This window comes from Pseudophryne corroboree, chromosome 1 (assembly GCF_028390025.1).
Source record: "Pseudophryne corroboree isolate aPseCor3 chromosome 1, aPseCor3.hap2, whole genome shotgun sequence".
Classification (NCBI taxonomy): domain Eukaryota; kingdom Metazoa; phylum Chordata; class Amphibia; order Anura; family Myobatrachidae; genus Pseudophryne; species Pseudophryne corroboree.
Window position 1 is genome coordinate 116,901,872 of NC_086444.1, and position 19,986 is coordinate 116,921,857.

Consider the following 19,986-nt stretch of genomic DNA (forward strand, 5'->3'; position numbering starts at 1 on the left):
CAAAAAAGCCATTAGTCTTTTTACTGATTTGAACACGTCAAAAGTTGTTTCGCCCAAATGGCCCAAAAAGCGTATTTCTCAAGAAAGTGAACCAAAAGTAAATGTGATTTTTTTTTGTCCCCCGTCTTATAAGCACCATAGACAAATACTTTGTGTTTTGCCACCAATCCACCTGCCCAAAATCTGCACGCAAACCAAAAATGCTCTCTTTCTTCTAGTTTTTGTCAACTCAATTGAAACGCTTACTATGTGTAGGAAGACTACGGCAGCCCAGCGAGGCCTACCGTTTTACAAAGTAGACAAGCTACTGCATGAAATGAGGGAGCAAAGTTTTTTTCCCTCTCTCCCCCTGAAATCTGACACAATGTGGGGGCCTACTTTACAAAGCAAGTGAAACCGTGTGGGTCCTGCAGCGCCCTCTATTGGTTGCATATGCAAAGCACAGTACAAGGCCCGAAAAAGCAAGGAAGCATGCAGCCAGCACACAGGAGAAGAGATCAGAACAGAGTGCTGAACAGCAAAGGAGGAGACGTCACCAGCAGCACACAAAAAGATCTGACTTTTACCAGAGATGATCAGGGGAAAGCGCGAACGCAGTCCCCCACTACCACAAATTATGCAGTCGAGTTTCCCGCATTTGGGGAAATCGCAGGGGTCAGCACACCCGGAGTGCAATGGATGAGCCTCGCCCTGGGAGAACCACCTTCGTGATCATGGTATCTCCCCTGCCAGGTAAGTATGAGTTGGACTAGGGCTCAGGAGGGCCCCTGCTCGGGCACACCCCCGTCAAGTGAAGGAGGTTGACCGGATCCATGACAAGCGAACTCTCGGCAGGGGATAGAAAAAAACTGCAGGGAGGCTGCATCTCTTCACGTTGACATGGGAAGGAGGAAGGGTGACTGTTCCGGAAGCACCCCCAAACTATGCGCACAACTAGTGCAAATCCTTCCCAGGGCACACTGCAGCAGGTTGATTTGCATACCGTGATGTCATAAAAGCAGTCTGGCACAGTTACAGTAGCTGCAACCCTCATCTCTACATGAAAACCGACAGGCAGTGCACCGTCCTATGTCTCAATGGGTTCTTAAATTGGAAAATAAAATCTAAAAGGCAGCTTGAGATTTAACCCCCTAGCTGCTGAGGGCTTTCTCATCCTTGCACCGAGACCATTTTCAGACGTTAGCGCTCGTCCGAACGTCGTCGTCACAGATTTATTTATTTTTTTAAATGTCTTTTTTTCTCTCTTATCCCCCTGCCGCACTCGCACAAATCATACCTTGTTTTTTTTTTTCTTTCAAAAGACTTTGTAGTCTCAAAAAAGCCATTAGTCTTTTTACTGATTTGAACACGTCAAAAGTTGTTTCGCTCAAATGGCCCAAAAAGCGTATTTCTCAAGAAAGTGAACCAAAAGTAAATGTGATTTTTTTTGTCCCCCGTCTTATAAGCACCATAGACAAATACTTTGTTTTGCCACCAATCCACCTGCCCAAAATCTGCACGCAAACCAAAAATGCTCTCTTTCTTCTAGTTTTTGTCAACTCAATTGAAATGCTTACTATGTGTAGGAAGACTACGGCAGCCCAGCGAGGCCTACCGTTTTACAAAGTAGACAAGCTACTGCATGAAATGAGGGAGCAAAGTTTTTTTCCCTCTCTCCCCCTGAAATCTGACACAATGTGGGGGCCTACTTTACAAAGCAAGTGAAACCGTGTGGGTCCTGCAGCGCCCTCTATTGGTTGCATATGCAAAGCACAGTACAAGGCCCGAAAAAGCAAGGAAGCATGCAGCCAGCACACAGGAGAAGAGATCAGAACAGAGTGCTGAACAGCAAAGGAGGAGACGTCACCAGCAGCACACAAAAAGATCTGACTTTTACCAGAGATGATCAGGGGAAAGCGCGAACGCAGTCCCCCACTACCACAAATTATGCAGTCGAGTTTCCCGCATTTGGGGAAATCGCAGGGGTCAGCACACCCGGAGTGCAATGGATGAGCCTCGCCCTGGGAGAACCACCTTCGTGATCATGGTATCTCCCCTGCCAGGTAAGTATGAGTTGGACTAGGGCTCAGGAGGGCCCCTGCTCGGGCACACCCCCGTCAAGTGAAGGAGGTTGACCGAATCCATGACAAGCGAACTCTCGGCAGGGGATAGAAAAAAACTGCAGGGAGGCTGCATCTCTTCACGTTGTCATGGGAAGGAGGAAGGGTGACTGTTCCGGAAGCACCCCCAAACTATGCGCACAACTAGTGCAAATCCTTCCCAGGGCACACTGCAGCAGGTTGATTTGCATACCGTGATGTCATAAAAGCAGTCTGGCACAGTTACAGTAGCTGCAACCCTCATCTCTACATGAAAACCGACAGGCAGTGCACCGTCCTATGTCTCAATGGGTTCTTAAATTGGAAAATAAAATCTAAAAGGCAGCTTGAGATTTAACCCCCTAGCTGCTGAGGGCTTTCTCATCCTTGCACCGAGACCATTTTCAGACGTTAGCGCTCGTCCGAACGTCGTCGTCACAGATTTATTTATTTTTTTAAATGTCTTTTTTTCTCTCTTATCCCCCTGCCGCACTCGCACAAATCATACCTTGTTTTTTTTTTTCTTTCAAAAGACTTTGTAGTCTCAAAAAAGCCATTAGTCTTTTTACTGATTTGAACACGTCAAAAGTTGTTTCGCCCAAATGGCCCAAAAAGCGTATTTCTCAAGAAAGTGAACCAAAAGTAAATGTGATTTTTTTTTGTCCCCCGTCTTATAAGCACCATAGACAAATACTTTGTGTTTTGCCACCAATCCACCTGCCCAAAATCTGCACGCAAACCAAAAATGCTCTCTTTCTTCTAGTTTTTGTCAACTCAATTGAAACGCTTACTATGTGTAGGAAGACTACGGCAGCCCAGCGAGGCCTACCGTTTTACAAAGTAGACAAGCTACTGCATGAAATGAGGGAGCAAAGTTTTTTTCCCTCTCTCCCCCTGAAATCTGACACAATGTGGGGGCCTACTTTACAAAGCAAGTGAAACCGTGTGGGTCCTGCAGCGCCCTCTATTGGTTGCATATGCAAAGCACAGTACAAGGCCCGAAAAAGCAAGGAAGCATGCAGCCAGCACACAGGAGAAGAGATCAGAACAGAGTGCTGAACAGCAAAGGAGGAGACGTCACCAGCAGCACACAAAAAGATCTGACTTTTACCAGAGATGATCAGGGGAAAGCGCGAACGCAGTCCCCCACTACCACAAATTATGCAGTCGAGTTTCCCGCATTTGGGGAAATCGCAGGGGTCAGCACACCCGGAGTGCAATGGATGAGCCTCGCCCTGGGAGAACCACCTTCGTGATCATGGTATCTCCCCTGCCAGGTAAGTATGAGTTGGACTAGGGCTCAGGAGGGCCCCTGCTCGGGCACACCCCCGTCAAGTGAAGGAGGTTGACCGGATCCATGACAAGCGAACTCTCGGCAGGGGATAGAAAAAAACTGCAGGGAGGCTGCATCTCTTCACGTTGACATGGGAAGGAGGAAGGGTGACTGTTCCGGAAGCACCCCCAAACTATGCGCACAACTAGTGCAAATCCTTCCCAGGGCACACTGCAGCAGGTTGATTTGCATACCGTGATGTCATAAAAGCAGTCTGGCACAGTTACAGTAGCTGCAACCCTCATCTCTACATGAAAACCGACAGGCAGTGCACCGTCCTATGTCTCAATGGTTTCTTAAATTGGAAAATAAAATCTAAAAGGCAGCTTGAGATTTAACCCCCTAGCTGCTGAGGGCTTTCTCATCCTTGCACCGAGACCATTTTCAGACGTTAGCGCTCGTCCGAACGTCGTCGTCACAGATTTATTTATTTTTTTAAATGTCTTTTTTTCTCTCTTATCCCCCTGCCGCACTCGCACAAATCATACCTTGTTTTTTTTTTTGTTTTTTTTTTTTCTTTCAAAAGACTTTGTAGTCTCAAAAAAGCCATTAGTCTTTTTACTGATTTGAACACGTCAAAAGTTGTTTCGCCCAAATGGCCCAAAAAGCGTATTTCTCAAGAAAGTGAACCAAAAGTAAATGTGATTTTTTTTGTCCCCCGTCTTATAAGCACCATAGACAAATACTTTGTTTTGCCACCAATCCACCTGCCCAAAATCTGCACGCAAACCAAAAATGCTCTCTTTCTTCTAGTTTTTGTCAACTCAATTGAAATGCTTACTATGTGTAGGAAGACTACGGCAGCCCAGCGAGGCCTACCGTTTTACAAAGTAGACAAGCTACTGCATGAAATGAGGGAGCAAAGTTTTTTTCCCTCTCTCCCCCTGAAATCTGACACAATGTGGGGGCCTACTTTACAAAGCAAGTGAAACCGTGTGGGTCCTGCAGCGCCCTCTATTGGTTGCATATGCAAAGCACAGTACAAGGCCCGAAAAAGCAAGGAAGCATGCAGCCAGCACACAGGAGAAGAGATCAGAACAGAGTGCTGAACAGCAAAGGAGGAGACGTCACCAGCAGCACACAAAAAGATCTGACTTTTACCAGAGATGATCAGGGGAAAGCGCGAACGCAGTCCCCCACTACCACAAATTATGCAGTCGAGTTTCCCGCATTTGGGGAAATCGCAGGGGTCAGCACACCCGGAGTGCAATGGATGAGCCTCGCCCTGGGAGAACCACCTTCGTGATCATGGTATCTCCCCTGCCAGGTAAGTATGAGTTGGACTAGGGCTCAGGAGGGCCCCTGCTCGGGCACACCCCCGTCAAGTGAAGGAGGTTGACCGGATCCATGACAAGCGAACTCTCGGCAGGGGATAGAAAAAACTGCAGGGAGGCTGCATCTCTTCACGTTGACATGGGAAGGAGGAAGGGTGACTGTTCCGGAAGCACCCCCAAACTATGCGCACAACTAGTGCAAATCCTTCCCAGGGCACACTGCAGCAGGTTGATTTGCATACCGTGATGTCATAAAAGCAGTCTGGCACAGTTACAGTAGCTGCAACCCTCATCTCTACATGAAAACCGACAGGCAGTGCACCGTCCTATGTCTCAATGGGTTCTTAAATTGGAAAATAAAATCTAAAAGGCAGCTTGAGATTTAACCCCCTAGCTGCTGAGGGCTTTCTCATCCTTGCACCGAGACCATTTTCAGACGTTAGCGCTCGTCCGAACGTCGTCGTCACAGATTTATTTATTTTTTAAATGTCTTTTTTTCTCTCTTATCCCCCTGCCGCACTCGCACAAATCATACCTTGTTTTTTTTTTCTTTCAAAAGACTTTGTAGTCTCAAAAAAGCCATTAGTCTTTTTACTGATTTGAACACGTCAAAAGTTGTTTCGCCCAAATGGCCCAAAAAGCGTATTTCTCAAGAAAGTGAACCAAAAGTAAATGTGATTTTTTTTTGTCCCCCGTCTTATAAGCACCATAGACAAATACTTTGTGTTTTGCCACCAATCCACCTGCCCAAAATCTGCACGCAAACCAAAAATGCTCTCTTTCTTCTAGTTTTTGTCAACTCAATTGAAACGCTTACTATGTGTAGGAAGACTACGGCAGCCCAGCGAGGCCTACCATTTTACAAAGTAGACAAGCTACTGCATGAAATGAGGGAGCAAAGTTTTTTTCCCTCTCTCCCCCTGAAATCTGACACAATGTGGGGGCCTACTTTACAAAGCAAGTGAAACCGTGTGGGTCCTGCAGCGCCCTCTATTGGTTGCATATGCAAAGCACAGTACAAGGCCCGAAAAAGCAAGGAAGCATGCAGCCAGCACACAGGAGAAGAGATCAGAACAGAGTGCTGAACAGCAAAGGAGGAGACGTCACCAGCAGCACACAAAAAGATCTGACTTTTACCAGAGATGATCAGGGGAAAGCGCGAACGCAGTCCCCCACTACCACAAATTATGCAGTCGAGTTTCCCGCATTTGGGGAAATCGCAGGGGTCAGCACACCCGGAGTGCAATGGATGAGCCTCGCCCTGGGAGAACCACCTTCGTGATCATGGTATCTCCCCTGCCAGGTAAGTATGAGTTGGACTAGGGCTCAGGAGGGCCCCTGCTCGGGCACACCCCCGTCAAGTGAAGGAGGTTGACCGGATCCATGACAAGCGAACTCTCGGCAGGGGATAGAAAAAAACTGCAGGGAGGCTGCATCTCTTCACGTTGACATGGGAAGGAGGAAGGGTGACTGTTCCGGAAGCACCCCCAAACTATGCGCACAACTAGTGCAAATCCTTCCCAGGGCACACTGCAGCAGGTTGATTTGCATACCGTGATGTCATAAAAGCAGTCGGGCACAGTTACAGTAGCTGCAACCCTCATCTCTACATGAAAACCGACAGGCAGTGCACCGTCCTATGTCTCAATGGGTTCTTAAATTGGAAAATAAAATCTAAAAGGCAGCTTGAGATTTAACCCCCTAGCTGCTGAGGGCTTTCTCATCCTTGCACCGAGACCATTTTCAGACGTTAGCGCTCGTCCGAACGTCGTCGTCACAGATTTATTTATTTTTTTAAATGTCTTTTTTTCTCTCTTATCCCCCTGCCGCACTCGCACAAATCATACCTTGTTTTTTTTTTTCTTTCAAAAGACTTTGTAGTCTCAAAAAAGCCATTAGTCTTTTTACTGATTTGAACACGTCAAAAGTTGTTTCGCCCAAATGGCCCAAAAAGCGTATTTCTCAAGAAAGTGAACCAAAAGTAAATGTGATTTTTTTTTGTCCCCCGTCTTATAAGCACCATAGACAAATACTTTGTGTTTTGCCACCAATCCACCTGCCCAAAATCTGCACGCAAACCAAAAATGCTCTCTTTCTTCTAGTTTTTGTCAACTCAATTGAAACGCTTACTATGTGTAGGAAGACTACGGCAGCCCAGCGAGGCCTACCGTTTTACAAAGTAGACAAGCTACTGCATGAAATGAGGGAGCAAAGTTTTTTTCCCTCTCTCCCCCTGAAATCTGACACAATGTGGGGGCCTACTTTACAAAGCAAGTGAAACCGTGTGGGTCCTGCAGCGCCCTCTATTGGTTGCATATGCAAAGCACAGTACAAGGCCCGAAAAAGCAAGGAAGCATGCAGCCAGCACACAGGAGAAGAGATCAGAACAGAGTGCTGAACAGCAAAGGAGGAGACGTCACCAGCAGCACACAAAAAGATCTGACTTTTACCAGAGATGATCAGGGGAAAGCGCGAACGCAGTCCCCCACTACCACAAATTATGCAGTCGAGTTTCCCGCATTTGGGGAAATCGCAGGGGTCAGCACACCCGGAGTGCAATGGATGAGCCTCGCCCTGGGAGAACCACCTTCGTGATCATGGTATCTCCCCTGCCAGGTAAGTATGAGTTGGACTAGGGCTCAGGAGGGCCCCTGCTCGGGCACACCCCCGTCAAGTGAAGGAGGTTGACCGGATCCATGACAAGCGAACTCTCGGCAGGGGATAGAAAAAAACTGCAGGGAGGCTGCATCTCTTCACGTTGACATGGGAAGGAGGAAGGGTGACTGTTCCGGAAGCACCCCCAAACTATGCGCACAACTAGTGCAAATCCTTCCCAGGGCACACTGCAGCAGGTTGATTTGCATACCGTGATGTCATAAAAGCAGTCTGGCACAGTTACAGTAGCTGCAACCCTCATCTCTACATGAAAACCGACAGGCAGTGCACCGTCCTATGTCTCAATGGTTTCTTAAATTGGAAAATAAAATCTAAAAGGCAGCTTGAGATTTAACCCCCTAGCTGCTGAGGGCTTTCTCATCCTTGCACCGAGACCATTTTCAGACGTTAGCGCTCGTCCGAACGTCGTCGTCACAGATTTATTTATTTTTTTAAATGTCTTTTTTTCTCTCTTATCCCCCTGCCGCACTCGCACAAATCATACCTTGTTTTTTTTTTTGTTTTTTTTTTTTCTTTCAAAAGACTTTGTAGTCTCAAAAAAGCCATTAGTCTTTTTACTGATTTGAACACGTCAAAAGTTGTTTCGCCCAAATGGCCCAAAAAGCGTATTTCTCAAGAAAGTGAACCAAAAGTAAATGTGATTTTTTTTGTCCCCCGTCTTATAAGCACCATAGACAAATACTTTGTTTTGCCACCAATCCACCTGCCCAAAATCTGCACGCAAACCAAAAATGCTCTCTTTCTTCTAGTTTTTGTCAACTCAATTGAAATGCTTACTATGTGTAGGAAGACTACGGCAGCCCAGCGAGGCCTACCGTTTTACAAAGTAGACAAGCTACTGCATGAAATGAGGGAGCAAAGTTTTTTTCCCTCTCTCCCCCTGAAATCTGACACAATGTGGGGGCCTACTTTACAAAGCAAGTGAAACCGTGTGGGTCCTGCAGCGCCCTCTATTGGTTGCATATGCAAAGCACAGTACAAGGCCCGAAAAAGCAAGGAAGCATGCAGCCAGCACACAGGAGAAGAGATCAGAACAGAGTGCTGAACAGCAAAGGAGGAGACGTCACCAGCAGCACACAAAAAGATCTGACTTTTACCAGAGATGATCAGGGGAAAGCGCGAACGCAGTCCCCCACTACCACAAATTATGCAGTCGAGTTTCCCGCATTTGGGGAAATCGCAGGGGTCAGCACACCCGGAGTGCAATGGATGAGCCTCGCCCTGGGAGAACCACCTTCGTGATCATGGTATCTCCCCTGCCAGGTAAGTATGAGTTGGACTAGGGCTCAGGAGGGCCCCTGCTCGGGCACACCCCCGTCAAGTGAAGGAGGTTGACCGGATCCATGACAAGCGAACTCTCGGCAGGGGATAGAAAAAACTGCAGGGAGGCTGCATCTCTTCACGTTGACATGGGAAGGAGGAAGGGTGACTGTTCCGGAAGCACCCCCAAACTATGCGCACAACTAGTGCAAATCCTTCCCAGGGCACACTGCAGCAGGTTGATTTGCATACCGTGATGTCATAAAAGCAGTCTGGCACAGTTACAGTAGCTGCAACCCTCATCTCTACATGAAAACCGACAGGCAGTGCACCGTCCTATGTCTCAATGGGTTCTTAAATTGGAAAATAAAATCTAAAAGGCAGCTTGAGATTTAACCCCCTAGCTGCTGAGGGCTTTCTCATCCTTGCACCGAGACCATTTTCAGACGTTAGCGCTCGTCCGAACGTCGTCGTCACAGATTTATTTATTTTTTAAATGTCTTTTTTTCTCTCTTATCCCCCTGCCGCACTCGCACAAATCATACCTTGTTTTTTTTTTCTTTCAAAAGACTTTGTAGTCTCAAAAAAGCCATTAGTCTTTTTACTGATTTGAACACGTCAAAAGTTGTTTCGCCCAAATGGCCCAAAAAGCGTATTTCTCAAGAAAGTGAACCAAAAGTAAATGTGATTTTTTTTTGTCCCCCGTCTTATAAGCACCATAGACAAATACTTTGTGTTTTGCCACCAATCCACCTGCCCAAAATCTGCACGCAAACCAAAAATGCTCTCTTTCTTCTAGTTTTTGTCAACTCAATTGAAACGCTTACTATGTGTAGGAAGACTACGGCAGCCCAGCGAGGCCTACCATTTTACAAAGTAGACAAGCTACTGCATGAAATGAGGGAGCAAAGTTTTTTTCCCTCTCTCCCCCTGAAATCTGACACAATGTGGGGGCCTACTTTACAAAGCAAGTGAAACCGTGTGGGTCCTGCAGCGCCCTCTATTGGTTGCATATGCAAAGCACAGTACAAGGCCCGAAAAAGCAAGGAAGCATGCAGCCAGCACACAGGAGAAGAGATCAGAACAGAGTGCTGAACAGCAAAGGAGGAGACGTCACCAGCAGCACACAAAAAGATCTGACTTTTACCAGAGATGATCAGGGGAAAGCGCGAACGCAGTCCCCCACTACCACAAATTATGCAGTCGAGTTTCCCGCATTTGGGGAAATCGCAGGGGTCAGCACACCCGGAGTGCAATGGATGAGCCTCGCCCTGGGAGAACCACCTTCGTGATCATGGTATCTCCCCTGCCAGGTAAGTATGAGTTGGACTAGGGCTCAGGAGGGCCCCTGCTCGGGCACACCCCTGTCAAGTGAAGGAGGTTGACCGGATCCATGACAAGCGAACTCTCGGCAGGGGATAGAAAAAAACTGCAGGGAGGCTGCATCTCTTCACGTTGACATGGGAAGGAGGAAGGGTGACTGTTCCGGAAGCACCCCCAAACTATGCGCACAACTAGTGCAAATCCTTCCCAGGGCACACTGCAGCAGGTTGATTTGCATACCGTGATGTCATAAAAGCAGTCGGGCACAGTTACAGTAGCTGCAACCCTCATCTCTACATGAAAACCGACAGGCAGTGCACCGTCCTATGTCTCAATGGGTTCTTAAATTGGAAAATAAAATCTAAAAGGCAGCTTGAGATTTAACCCCCTAGCTGCTGAGGGCTTTCTCATCCTTGCACCGAGACCATTTTCAGACGTTAGCGCTCGTCCGAACGTCGTCGTCACAGATTTATTTATTTTTTTAAATGTCTTTTTTTCTCTCTTATCCCCCTGCCGCACTCGCACAAATCATACCTTGTTTTTTTTTTCTTTCAAAAGACTTTGTAGTCTCAAAAAAGCCATTAGTCTTTTTACTGATTTGAACACGTCAAAAGTTGTTTCGCCCAAATGGCCCAAAAAGCGTATTTCTCAAGAAAGTGAACCAAAAGTAAATGTGATTTTTTTTGTCCCCCGTCTTATAAGCACCATAGACAAATACTTTGTGTTTTGCCACCAATCCACCTGCCCAAAATCTGCACGCAAACCAAAAATGCTCTCTTTCTTCTAGTTTTTGTCAACTCAATTGAAACGCTTACTATGTGTAGGAAGACTACGGCAGCCCAGCGAGGCCTACCGTTTTACAAAGTAGACAAGCTACTGCATGAAATGAGGGAGCAAAGTTTTTTTCCCTCTCTCCCCCTGAAATCTGACACAATGTGGGGGCCTACTTTACAAAGCAAGTGAAACCGTGTGGGTCCTGCAGCGCCCTCTATTGGTTGCATATGCAAAGCACAGTACAAGGCCCGAAAAAGCAAGGAAGCATGCAGCCAGCACACAGGAGAAGAGATCAGAACAGAGTGCTGAACAGCAAAGGAGGAGACGTCACCAGCAGCACACAAAAAGATCTGACTTTTACCAGAGATGATCAGGGGAAAGCGCGAACGCAGTCCCCCACTACCACAAATTATGCAGTCGAGTTTCCCGCATTTGGGGAAATCGCAGGGGTCAGCACAGCCGGAGTGCAATGGATGAGCCTCGCCCTGGGAGAACCACCTTCGTGATCATGGTATCTCCCCTGCCAGGTAAGTATGAGTTGGACTAGGGCTCAGGAGGGCCCCTGCTCGGGCACACCCCCGTCAAGTGAAGGAGGTTGACCGGATCCATGACAAGCGAACTCTCGGCAGGGGATAGAAAAAAACTGCAGGGAGGCTGCATCTCTTCACGTTGACATGGGAAGGAGGAAGGGTGACTGTTCCGGAAGCACCCCCAAACTATGCGCACAACTAGTGCAAATCCTTCCCAGGGCAAACTGCAGCAGGTTGATTTGCATACCGTGATGTCATAAAAGCAGTCGGGCACAGTTACAGTAGCTGCAACCCTCATCTCTACATGAAAACCGACAGGCAGTGCACCGTCCTATGTCTCAATGGGTTCTTAAATTGGAAAATAAAATCTAAAAGGCAGCTTGAGATTTAACCCCCTAGCTGCTGAGGGCTTTCTCATCCTTGCACCGAGACCATTTTCAGACGTTAGCGCTCGTCCGAACGTCGTCGTCACAGATTTATTTATTTTTTTAAATGTCTTTTTTTCTCTCTTATCCCCCTGCCGCACTCGCACAAATCATACCTTGTTTTTTTTTTTCTTTCAAAAGACTTTGTAGTCTCAAAAAAGCCATTAGTCTTTTTACTGATTTGAACACGTCAAAAGTTGTTTCGCCCAAATGGCCCAAAAAGCGTATTTCTCAAGAAAGTGAACCAAAAGTAAATGTGATTTTTTTTTTTGTCCCCCGTCTTATAAGCACCATAGACAAATACTTTGTGTTTTGCCACCAATCCACCTGCCCAAAATCTGCACGCAAACCAAAAATGCTCTCTTTCTTCTAGTTTTTGTCAACTCAATTGAAACGCTTACTATGTGTAGGAAGACTACGGCAGCCCAGCGAGGCCTACCGTTTTACAAAGTAGACAAGCTACTGCATGAAATGAGGGAGCAAAGTTTTTTTCCCTCTCTCCCCCTGAAATCTGACACAATGTGGGGGCCTACTTTACAAAGCAAGTGAAACCGTGTGGGTCCTGCAGCGCCCTCTATTGGTTGCATATGCAAAGCACAGTACAAGGCCCGAAAAAGCAAGGAAGCATGCAGCCAGCACACAGGAGAAGAGATCAGAACAGAGTGCTGAACAGCAAAGGAGGAGACGTCACCAGCAGCACACAAAAAGATCTGACTTTTACCAGAGATGATCAGGGGAAAGCGCGAACGCAGTCCCCCACTACCACAAATTATGCAGTCGAGTTTCCCGCATTTGGGGAAATCGCAGGGGTCAGCACACCCGGAGTGCAATGGATGAGCCTCGCCCTGGGAGAACCACCTTCGTGATCATGGTATCTCCCCTGCCAGGTAAGTATGAGTTGGACTAGGGCTCAGGAGGGCCCCTGCTCGGGCACACCCCCGTCAAGTGAAGGAGGTTGACCGGATCCATGACAAGCGAACTCTCGGCAGGGGATAGAAAAAAACTGCAGGGAGGCTGCATCTCTTCACGTTGACATGGGAAGGAGGAAGGGTGACTGTTCCGGAAGCACCCCCAAACTATGCGCACAACTAGTGCAAATCCTTCCCAGGGCACACTGCAGCAGGTTGATTTGCATACCGTGATGTCATAAAAGCAGTCTGGCACAGTTACAGTAGCTGCAACCCTCATCTCTACATGAAAACCGACAGGCAGTGCACCGTCCTATGTCTCAATGGGTTCTTAAATTGGAAAATAAAATCTAAAAGGCAGCTTGAGATTTAACCCCCTAGCTGCTGAGGGCTTTCTCATCCTTGCACCGAGACCATTTTCAGACGTTAGCGCTCGTCCGAACGTCGTCGTCATAGATTTATTTATTTTTTTAAATGTCTTTTTTTCTCTCTTATCCCCCTGCCGCACTCGCACAAATCATACCTTGTTTTTTTTTTTTTTCTTTCAAAAGACTTTGTAGTCTCAAAAAAGCCATTAGTCTTTTTACTGATTTGAACACGTCAAAAGTTGTTTCGCCCAAATGGCCCAAAAAGCGTATTTCTCAAGAAAGTGAACCAAAAGTAAATGTGATTTTTTTTGTCCCCCGTCTTATAAGCACCATAGACAAATACTTTGTGTTTTGCCACCAATCCACCTGCCCAAAATCTGCACGCAAACCAAAAATGCTCTCTTTCTTCTAGTTTTTGTCAACTCAATTGAAACGCTTACTATGTGTAGGAAGACTACGGCAGCCCAGCGAGGCCTACCGTTTTACAAAGTAGACAAGCTACTGCATGAAATGAGGGAGCAAAGTTTTTTTCCCTCTCTCCCCCTGAAATCTGACACAATGTGGGGGCCTACTTTACAAAGCAAGTGAATCCGTGTGGGTCCTGCAGCGCCCTCTATTGGTTGCATATGCAAAGCACAGTACAAGGCCCGAAAAAGCAAGGAAGCATGCAGCCAGCACACAGGAGAAGAGATCAGAACAGAGTGCTGAACAGCAAAGGAGGAGACGTCACCAGCAGCACACAAAAAGATCTGACTTTTACCAGAGATGATCAGGGGAAAGCGCGAACGCAGTCCCCCACTACCACAAATTATGCAGTCGAGTTTCCCGCATTTGGGGAAATCGCAGGGGTCAGCACACCCGGAGTGCAATGGATGAGCCTCGCCCTGGGAGAACCACCTTCGTGATCATGGTATCTCCCCTGCCAGGTAAGTATGAGTTGGACTAGGGCTCAGGAGGGCCCCTGCTCGGGCACACCCCCGTCAAGTGAAGGAGGTTGACCGGATCCATGACAAGCGAACTCTCGGCAGGGGATAGAAAAAAACTGCAGGGAGGCTGCATCTCTTCACGTTGACATGGGAAGGAGGAAGGGTGACTGTTCCGGAAGCACCCCCAAACTATGCGCACAACTAGTGCAAATCCTTCCCAGGGCACACTGCAGCAGGTTGATTTGCATACCGTGATGTCATAAAAGCAGTCTGGCACAGTTACAGTAGCTGCAACCCTCATCTCTACATGAAAACCGACAGGCAGTGCACCGTCCTATGTCTCAATGGGTTCTTAAATTGGAAAATAAAATCTAAAAGGCAGCTTGAGATTTAACCCCCTAGCTGCTGAGGGCTTTCTCATCCTTGCACCGAGACCATTTTCAGACGTTAGCGCTCGTCCGAACGTCGTCGTCACAGATTTATTTATTTTTTTAAATGTCTTTTTTTCTCTTATCCCCCTGCCGCACTCGCACAAATCATACCTTGTTTTTTTTTTTCTTTCAAAAGACTTTGTAGTCTCAAAAAAGCCATTAATCTTTTTACTGATTTGAACACGTCAAAAGTTGTTTCGCCCAAATGGCCCAAAAAGCGTATTTCTCAAGAAAGTGAACCAAAAGTAAATGTGATTTTTTTTTGTCCCCCGTCTTATAAGCACCATAGACAAATACTTTGTGTTTTGCCACCAATCCACCTGCCCAAAATCTGCACGCAAACCAAAAATGCTCTCTTTCTTCTAGTTTTTGTCAACTCAATTGAAACGCTTACTATGTGTAGGAAGACTACGGCAGCCCAGCGAGGCCTACCGTTTTACAAAGTAGACAAGCTACTGCATGAAATGAGGGAGCAAAGTTTTTTTCCCTCTCCCCCCCTGAAATCTGACACAATGTGGGGGCCTACTTTACAAAGCAAGTGAAACCGTGTGGGTCCTGCAGCGCCCTCTATTGGTTGCATATGCAAAGCACAGTACAAGGCCCGAAAAAGCAAGGAAGCATGCAGCCAGCACACAGGAGAAGAGATCAGAACAGAGTGCTGAACAGCAAAGGAGGAGACGTCACCAGCAGCACACAAAAAGATCTGACTTTTACCAGAGATGATCAGGGGAAAGCGCGAACGCAGTCCCCCACTACCACAAATTATGCAGTCGAGTTTCCCGCATTTGGGGAAATCGCAGGGGTCAGCACAGCCGGAGTGCAATGGATGAGCCTCGCCCTGGGAGAACCACCTTCGTGATCATGGTATCTCCCCTGCCAGGTAAGTATGAGTTGGACTAGGGCTCAGGAGGGCCCCTGCTCGGGCACACCCCCGTCAAGTGAAGGAGGTTGACCGGATCCATGACAAGCGAACTCTCGGCAGGGGATAGAAAAAAACTGCAGGGAGGCTGCATCTCTTCACGTTGACATGGGAAGGAGGAAGGGTGACTGTTCCGGAAGCACCCCCCAAACTATGCGCACAACTAGTGCAAATCCTTCCCAGGGCACACTGCAGCAGGTTGATTTGCATACCGTGATGTCATAAAAGCAGTCTGGCACAGTTACAGTAGCTGCAACCCTCATCTCTACATGAAAACCGACAGGCAGTGCACCGTCCTATGTCTCAATGGGTTCTTAAATTGGAAAATAAAATCTAAAAGGCAGCTTGAGATTTAACCCCCTAGCTGCTGAGGGCTTTCTCATCCTTGCACCGAGACCATTTTCAGACGTTAGCGCTCGTCCGAACGTCGTCATCACAGATTTATTTATTTTTTTAAATGTCTTTTTTTCTCTCTTATCCCCCTGCCGCACTCGCACAAATCATACCTTGTTTTTTTTTTTCTTTCTTTCAAAAGACTTTGTAGTCTCAAAAAAGCCATTAGTCTTTTTACTGATTTGAACACGTCAAAAGTTGTTTCGCCCAAATGGCCCAAAAAGCGTATTTCTCAAGAAAGTGAACCAAAAGTAAATGTGATTTTTTTTTTGTCCCCCGTCTTATAAGCACCATAGACAAATACTTTGTGTTTTGCCACCAATCCACCTGCCCAAAATCTGCACGCAAACCAAAAATGCTCTCTTTCTTCTAGTTTTTGTCAACTCAATTGAAACGCTTACTATGTGTAGGAAGACTACGGCAGCCCAGCGAGGCCTACCGTTTTACAAAGTAGACAAGCTACTGCATGAAATCAGGGAGCAAAGTTTTTTTCCCTCTCTCCCCCTGAAATCTGACACAATGTGGGGGCCTACTTTACAAAGCAAGTGAAACCGTGTGGGTCCTGCAGCGCCCTCTATTGGTTGCATATGCAAAGCACAGTACAAGGCCCGAAAAAGCAAGGAAGCATGCAGCCAGCACACAGGAGAAGAGATCAGAACAGAGTGCTGAACAGCAAAGGAGGAGACGTCACCAGCAGCACACAAAAAGATCTGACTTTTACCAGAGATGATCAGGGGAAAGCGCGAACGCAGTCCCCCACTACCACAAATTATGCAGTCGAGTTTCCCGCATTTGGGGAAATCGCAGGGGTCAGCACACCCGGAGTGCAATGGATGAGCCTCGCCCTGGGAGAACCACCTTCGTGATCATGGTATCTCCCCTGCCAGGTAAGTATGAGTTGGACTAGGGCTCAGGAGGGCCCCTGCTCGGGCACACCCCCGTCAAGTGAAGGAGGTTGACCGGATCCATGACAAGCGAACTCTCGGCAGGGGATAGAAAAAAACTGCAGGGAGGCTGCATCTCTTCACGTTGACATGGGAAGGAGGAAGGGTGACTGTTCCAGAAGCACCCCCAAACTATGCGCACAACTAGTGCAAATCCTTCCCAGGGCACACTGCAGCAGGTTGATTTGCATACCGTGATGTCATAAAAGCAGTCGGGCACAGTTACAGTAGCTGCAACCCTCATCTCTACATGAAAACCGACAGGCAGTGCACCGTCCTATGTCTCAATGGGTTCTTAAATTGGAAAATAAAATCTAAAAGGCAGCTTGAGATTTAACCCCCTAGCTGCTGAGGGCTTTCTCATCCTTGCACCGAGACCATTTTCAGACGTTAGCGCTCGTCCGAACGTCGTCGTCACAGATTTATTTATTTTTTTAAATGTCTTTTTTTCTCTCTTATCCCCCTGCCGCACTCGCACAAATCATACCTTGCTTTTTTTTTTCTTTCAAAAGACTTTGTAGTCTCAAAAAAGCCATTAGTCTTTTTACTGATTTGAACACGTCAAAAGTTGTTTCACCCAAATGGCCCAAAAAGCGTATTTCTCAAGCAAGTGAACCAAAAGCAAATGTGATTTTTTTTCTTTTGTCCCCCGTCTTATAAGCACCATAGACAAATACTTTGTGTTTTGCCACCAATCCACCTGCCCAAAATCTGCACGCAAACCAAAAATGCTCTCTTTCTTCTAGTTTTTGTCAACTCAATTGAAACGCTTACTATGTGTAGGAAGACTACGGCAGCCCAGCGAGGCCTACCGTTTTACAAAGTAGACAAGCTACTGCATGAAATGAGGGAGCAAAGTTTTTTTCCCTCTCTCCCCCTGAAATCTGACACAATGTGGGGGCCTACTTTACAAAGCAAGTGAAACCGTGTGGGTCCTGCAGCGCCCTCTATTGGTTGCATATGCAAAGCACAGTACAAGGCCCGAAAAAGCAAGGAAGCATGCAGCCAGCACACAGGAGAAGAGATCAGAACAGAGTGCTGAACAGCAAAGGAGGAGACGTCACCAGCAGCACACAAAAAGATCTGACTTTTACCAGAGATGATCAGGGGAAAGCGCGAACGCAGTCCTCCAGTACCACAAATTATGCAGTCGAGTTTCCCGCATTTGGGGAAATCGCAGGGGTCAGCACACTCGGAGTGCAATGGATGAGCCTCGCCCTGGGAGAACCACCTTCATGATCATGGTATCTCCCCTGCCAGGTAAGTATGAGTTGGACTAGGGCTCAGGAGGGCCCCTGCTCGGGCACCCCCCCGTCAAGTGAAGGAGGTTGACCGGATCCATGACAAGCGAACTCTCGGCAGGGGATAGAAAAAAACTGCAGGGAGGCTGCATCTCTTCACGTTGACATGGGAAGGAGGAAGGGTGACTGTTCCGGAAGCACCCCCAAACTATGCGCACAACTAGTGCAAATCCTTCCCAGGGCACACTGCAGCAGGTTGATTTGCATACCGTGATGTCATAAAAGCAGTCTGGCACAGTTACAGTAGCTGCAACCCTCATCTCTACATGAAAACCGACAGGCAGTGCACCGTCCTATGTCTCAATGGGTTCTTAAATTGGAAAATAAAATCTAAAAGGCAGCTTGAGATTTAACCCCCTAGCTGCTGAGGGCTTTCTCATCCTTGCACCGAGACCATTTTCAGACGTTAGCGCTCGTCCGAACGTCGTCGTCACAGATTTATTTATTTTTTTAAATGTCTTTTTTTCTCTTATCCCCCTGCCGCACTCGCACAAATCATACCTTGTTTTTTTTTTCTTTCAAAAGACTTTGTAGTCTCAAAAAAGCCATTAATCTTTTTACTGATTTGAACACGTCAAAAGTTGTTTCGCCCAAATGTCCCAAAAAGCGTATTTCTCAAGAAAGTGAACCAAAAGTAAATGTGATTTTTTTTTGTCCCCCGTCTTATAAGCACCATAGACAAATACTTTGTGTTTTGCCACCAATCCACCTGCCCAAAATCTGCACGCAAACCAAAAATGCTCTCTTTCTTCTAGTTTTTGTCAACTCAATTGAAACGCTTACTATGTGTAGGAAGACTACGGCAGCCCAGCGAGGCCTACCGTTTTACAAAGTAGACAAGCTACTGCATGAAATGAGGGAGCAAAGTTTTTTTCCCTCTCTCCCCCTGAAATCTGACACAATGTGGGGGCCTACTTTACAAAGCAAGTGAAACCGTGTGGGTCCTGCAGCGCCCTCTATTGGTTGCATATGCAAAGCACAGTACAAGGCCCGAAAAAGCAAGGAAGCATGCAGCCAGCACACAGGAGAAGAGATCAGAACAGAGTGTTGAACAGCAAAGGAGGAGACGTCACCAGCAGCACACAAAAAGATCTGACTTTTACCAGAGATGATCAGGGGAAAGCGCGAACGCAGTCCCCCACTACCACAAATTATGCAGTCGAGTTTCCCGCATTTGGGGAAATCGCAGGGGTCAGCACACCCGGAGTGCAATGGATGAGCCTCGCCCTGGGAGAATCACCTTCGTGATCATGGTATCTCCCCTGCCAGGTAAGTATGAGTTGGACTAGGGCTCAGGAGGGCCCCTGCTCGGGCACACCCCCGTCAAGTGAAGGAGGTTGACCGGATCCATGACAAGCGAACTCTCGGCAGGGGATAGAAAAAAACTGTAGGGAGGCTGCATCTCTTCACGTTGACATGGGAAGGAGGAAGGGTGACTGTTCCGGAAGCACCCCCAAACTATGCGCACAACTAGTGCAAATCCTTCCCAGGGCACACTGCAGCAGGTTGATTTGCATACCGTGATGTCATAAAAGCAGTCTGGCACAGTTACAGTAGCTGCAACCCTCATCTCTACATGAAAACCGACAGGCAGTGCACCGTCCTATGTCTCAATGGGTTCTTAAATTGGAAAATAAAATCTAAAAGGCAGCTTGAGATTTAACCCCCTAGCTGCTGAGGGCTTTCTCATCCTTGCACCGAGACCATTTTCAGACGTTAGCGCTCGTCCGAACGTCGTCGTCACAGATTTATTTTTTTAAATGTCTTTTTTTCTCTCTTATCCCCCTGCCGCACTCGCACAAATCATACCTTGTTTTTTTTTTTCTTTCTTTCAAAAGACTTTGTAGTCTCAAAAAAGCCATTAGTCTTTTTACTGATTTGAACACGTCAAAAGTTGTTTCGCCCAAATGGCCCAAAAAGCGTATTTCTCAAGAAAGTGAACCAAAAGTAAATGTGATTTTTTTTTTGTCCCCCGTCTTATAAGCACCATAGACAAATACTTTGTGTTTTGCCACCAATCCACCTGCCCAAAATCTGCACGCAAACCAAAAATGCTCTCTTTCTTCTAGTTTTTGTCAACTCAATTGAAACGCTTACTATGTGTAGGAAGACTACGGCAGCCC

General features: G+C 47.1%; 1 protein-coding gene and 15 non-coding genes across 17 annotated transcripts in view; all 16 read right to left on the minus strand.

The window, feature by feature from the left end:
- The window catches only part of SLC38A9 (solute carrier family 38 member 9), a 423,549-nt gene that overhangs the window by 344,709 nt on the left and 58,854 nt on the right, over nt 1-19,986 (minus strand). The gene's annotated exons all lie outside the window — the stretch shown is intronic.
- LOC134956761 (U1 spliceosomal RNA) lies at nt 577-740 on the minus strand. The gene has a single exon (XR_010186158.1). It is a non-coding gene; the product is annotated as a U1 spliceosomal RNA (small nuclear RNA).
- On the minus strand, nt 1,887-2,050 carry LOC134956768 (U1 spliceosomal RNA). Its single transcript, XR_010186160.1, has one exon. It is a non-coding gene; the product is annotated as a U1 spliceosomal RNA (small nuclear RNA).
- On the minus strand, nt 3,200-3,363 carry LOC134956783 (U1 spliceosomal RNA). Its single transcript, XR_010186171.1, has one exon. It is a non-coding gene; the product is annotated as a U1 spliceosomal RNA (small nuclear RNA).
- Nucleotides 4,523-4,686, minus strand: LOC134956789 (U1 spliceosomal RNA). The gene has a single exon (XR_010186176.1). It is a non-coding gene; the product is annotated as a U1 spliceosomal RNA (small nuclear RNA).
- On the minus strand, nt 5,833-5,996 carry LOC134956798 (U1 spliceosomal RNA). The gene has a single exon (XR_010186184.1). It is a non-coding gene; the product is annotated as a U1 spliceosomal RNA (small nuclear RNA).
- LOC134956809 (U1 spliceosomal RNA) lies at nt 7,146-7,309 on the minus strand. The gene has a single exon (XR_010186193.1). It is a non-coding gene; the product is annotated as a U1 spliceosomal RNA (small nuclear RNA).
- On the minus strand, nt 8,469-8,632 carry LOC134956816 (U1 spliceosomal RNA). Its single transcript, XR_010186204.1, has one exon. It is a non-coding gene; the product is annotated as a U1 spliceosomal RNA (small nuclear RNA).
- Nucleotides 9,779-9,942, minus strand: LOC134956825 (U1 spliceosomal RNA). The gene has a single exon (XR_010186213.1). It is a non-coding gene; the product is annotated as a U1 spliceosomal RNA (small nuclear RNA).
- On the minus strand, nt 11,090-11,253 carry LOC134958070 (U1 spliceosomal RNA). Its single transcript, XR_010186870.1, has one exon. It is a non-coding gene; the product is annotated as a U1 spliceosomal RNA (small nuclear RNA).
- LOC134956832 (U1 spliceosomal RNA) lies at nt 12,405-12,568 on the minus strand. Its single transcript, XR_010186221.1, has one exon. It is a non-coding gene; the product is annotated as a U1 spliceosomal RNA (small nuclear RNA).
- Nucleotides 13,720-13,883, minus strand: LOC134956839 (U1 spliceosomal RNA). Its single transcript, XR_010186226.1, has one exon. It is a non-coding gene; the product is annotated as a U1 spliceosomal RNA (small nuclear RNA).
- On the minus strand, nt 15,031-15,194 carry LOC134958075 (U1 spliceosomal RNA). The gene has a single exon (XR_010186872.1). It is a non-coding gene; the product is annotated as a U1 spliceosomal RNA (small nuclear RNA).
- On the minus strand, nt 16,350-16,513 carry LOC134956844 (U1 spliceosomal RNA). Its single transcript, XR_010186227.1, has one exon. It is a non-coding gene; the product is annotated as a U1 spliceosomal RNA (small nuclear RNA).
- LOC134959238 (U1 spliceosomal RNA) lies at nt 17,667-17,830 on the minus strand. Its single transcript, XR_010187315.1, has one exon. It is a non-coding gene; the product is annotated as a U1 spliceosomal RNA (small nuclear RNA).
- LOC134958226 (U1 spliceosomal RNA) lies at nt 18,977-19,140 on the minus strand. Its single transcript, XR_010186918.1, has one exon. It is a non-coding gene; the product is annotated as a U1 spliceosomal RNA (small nuclear RNA).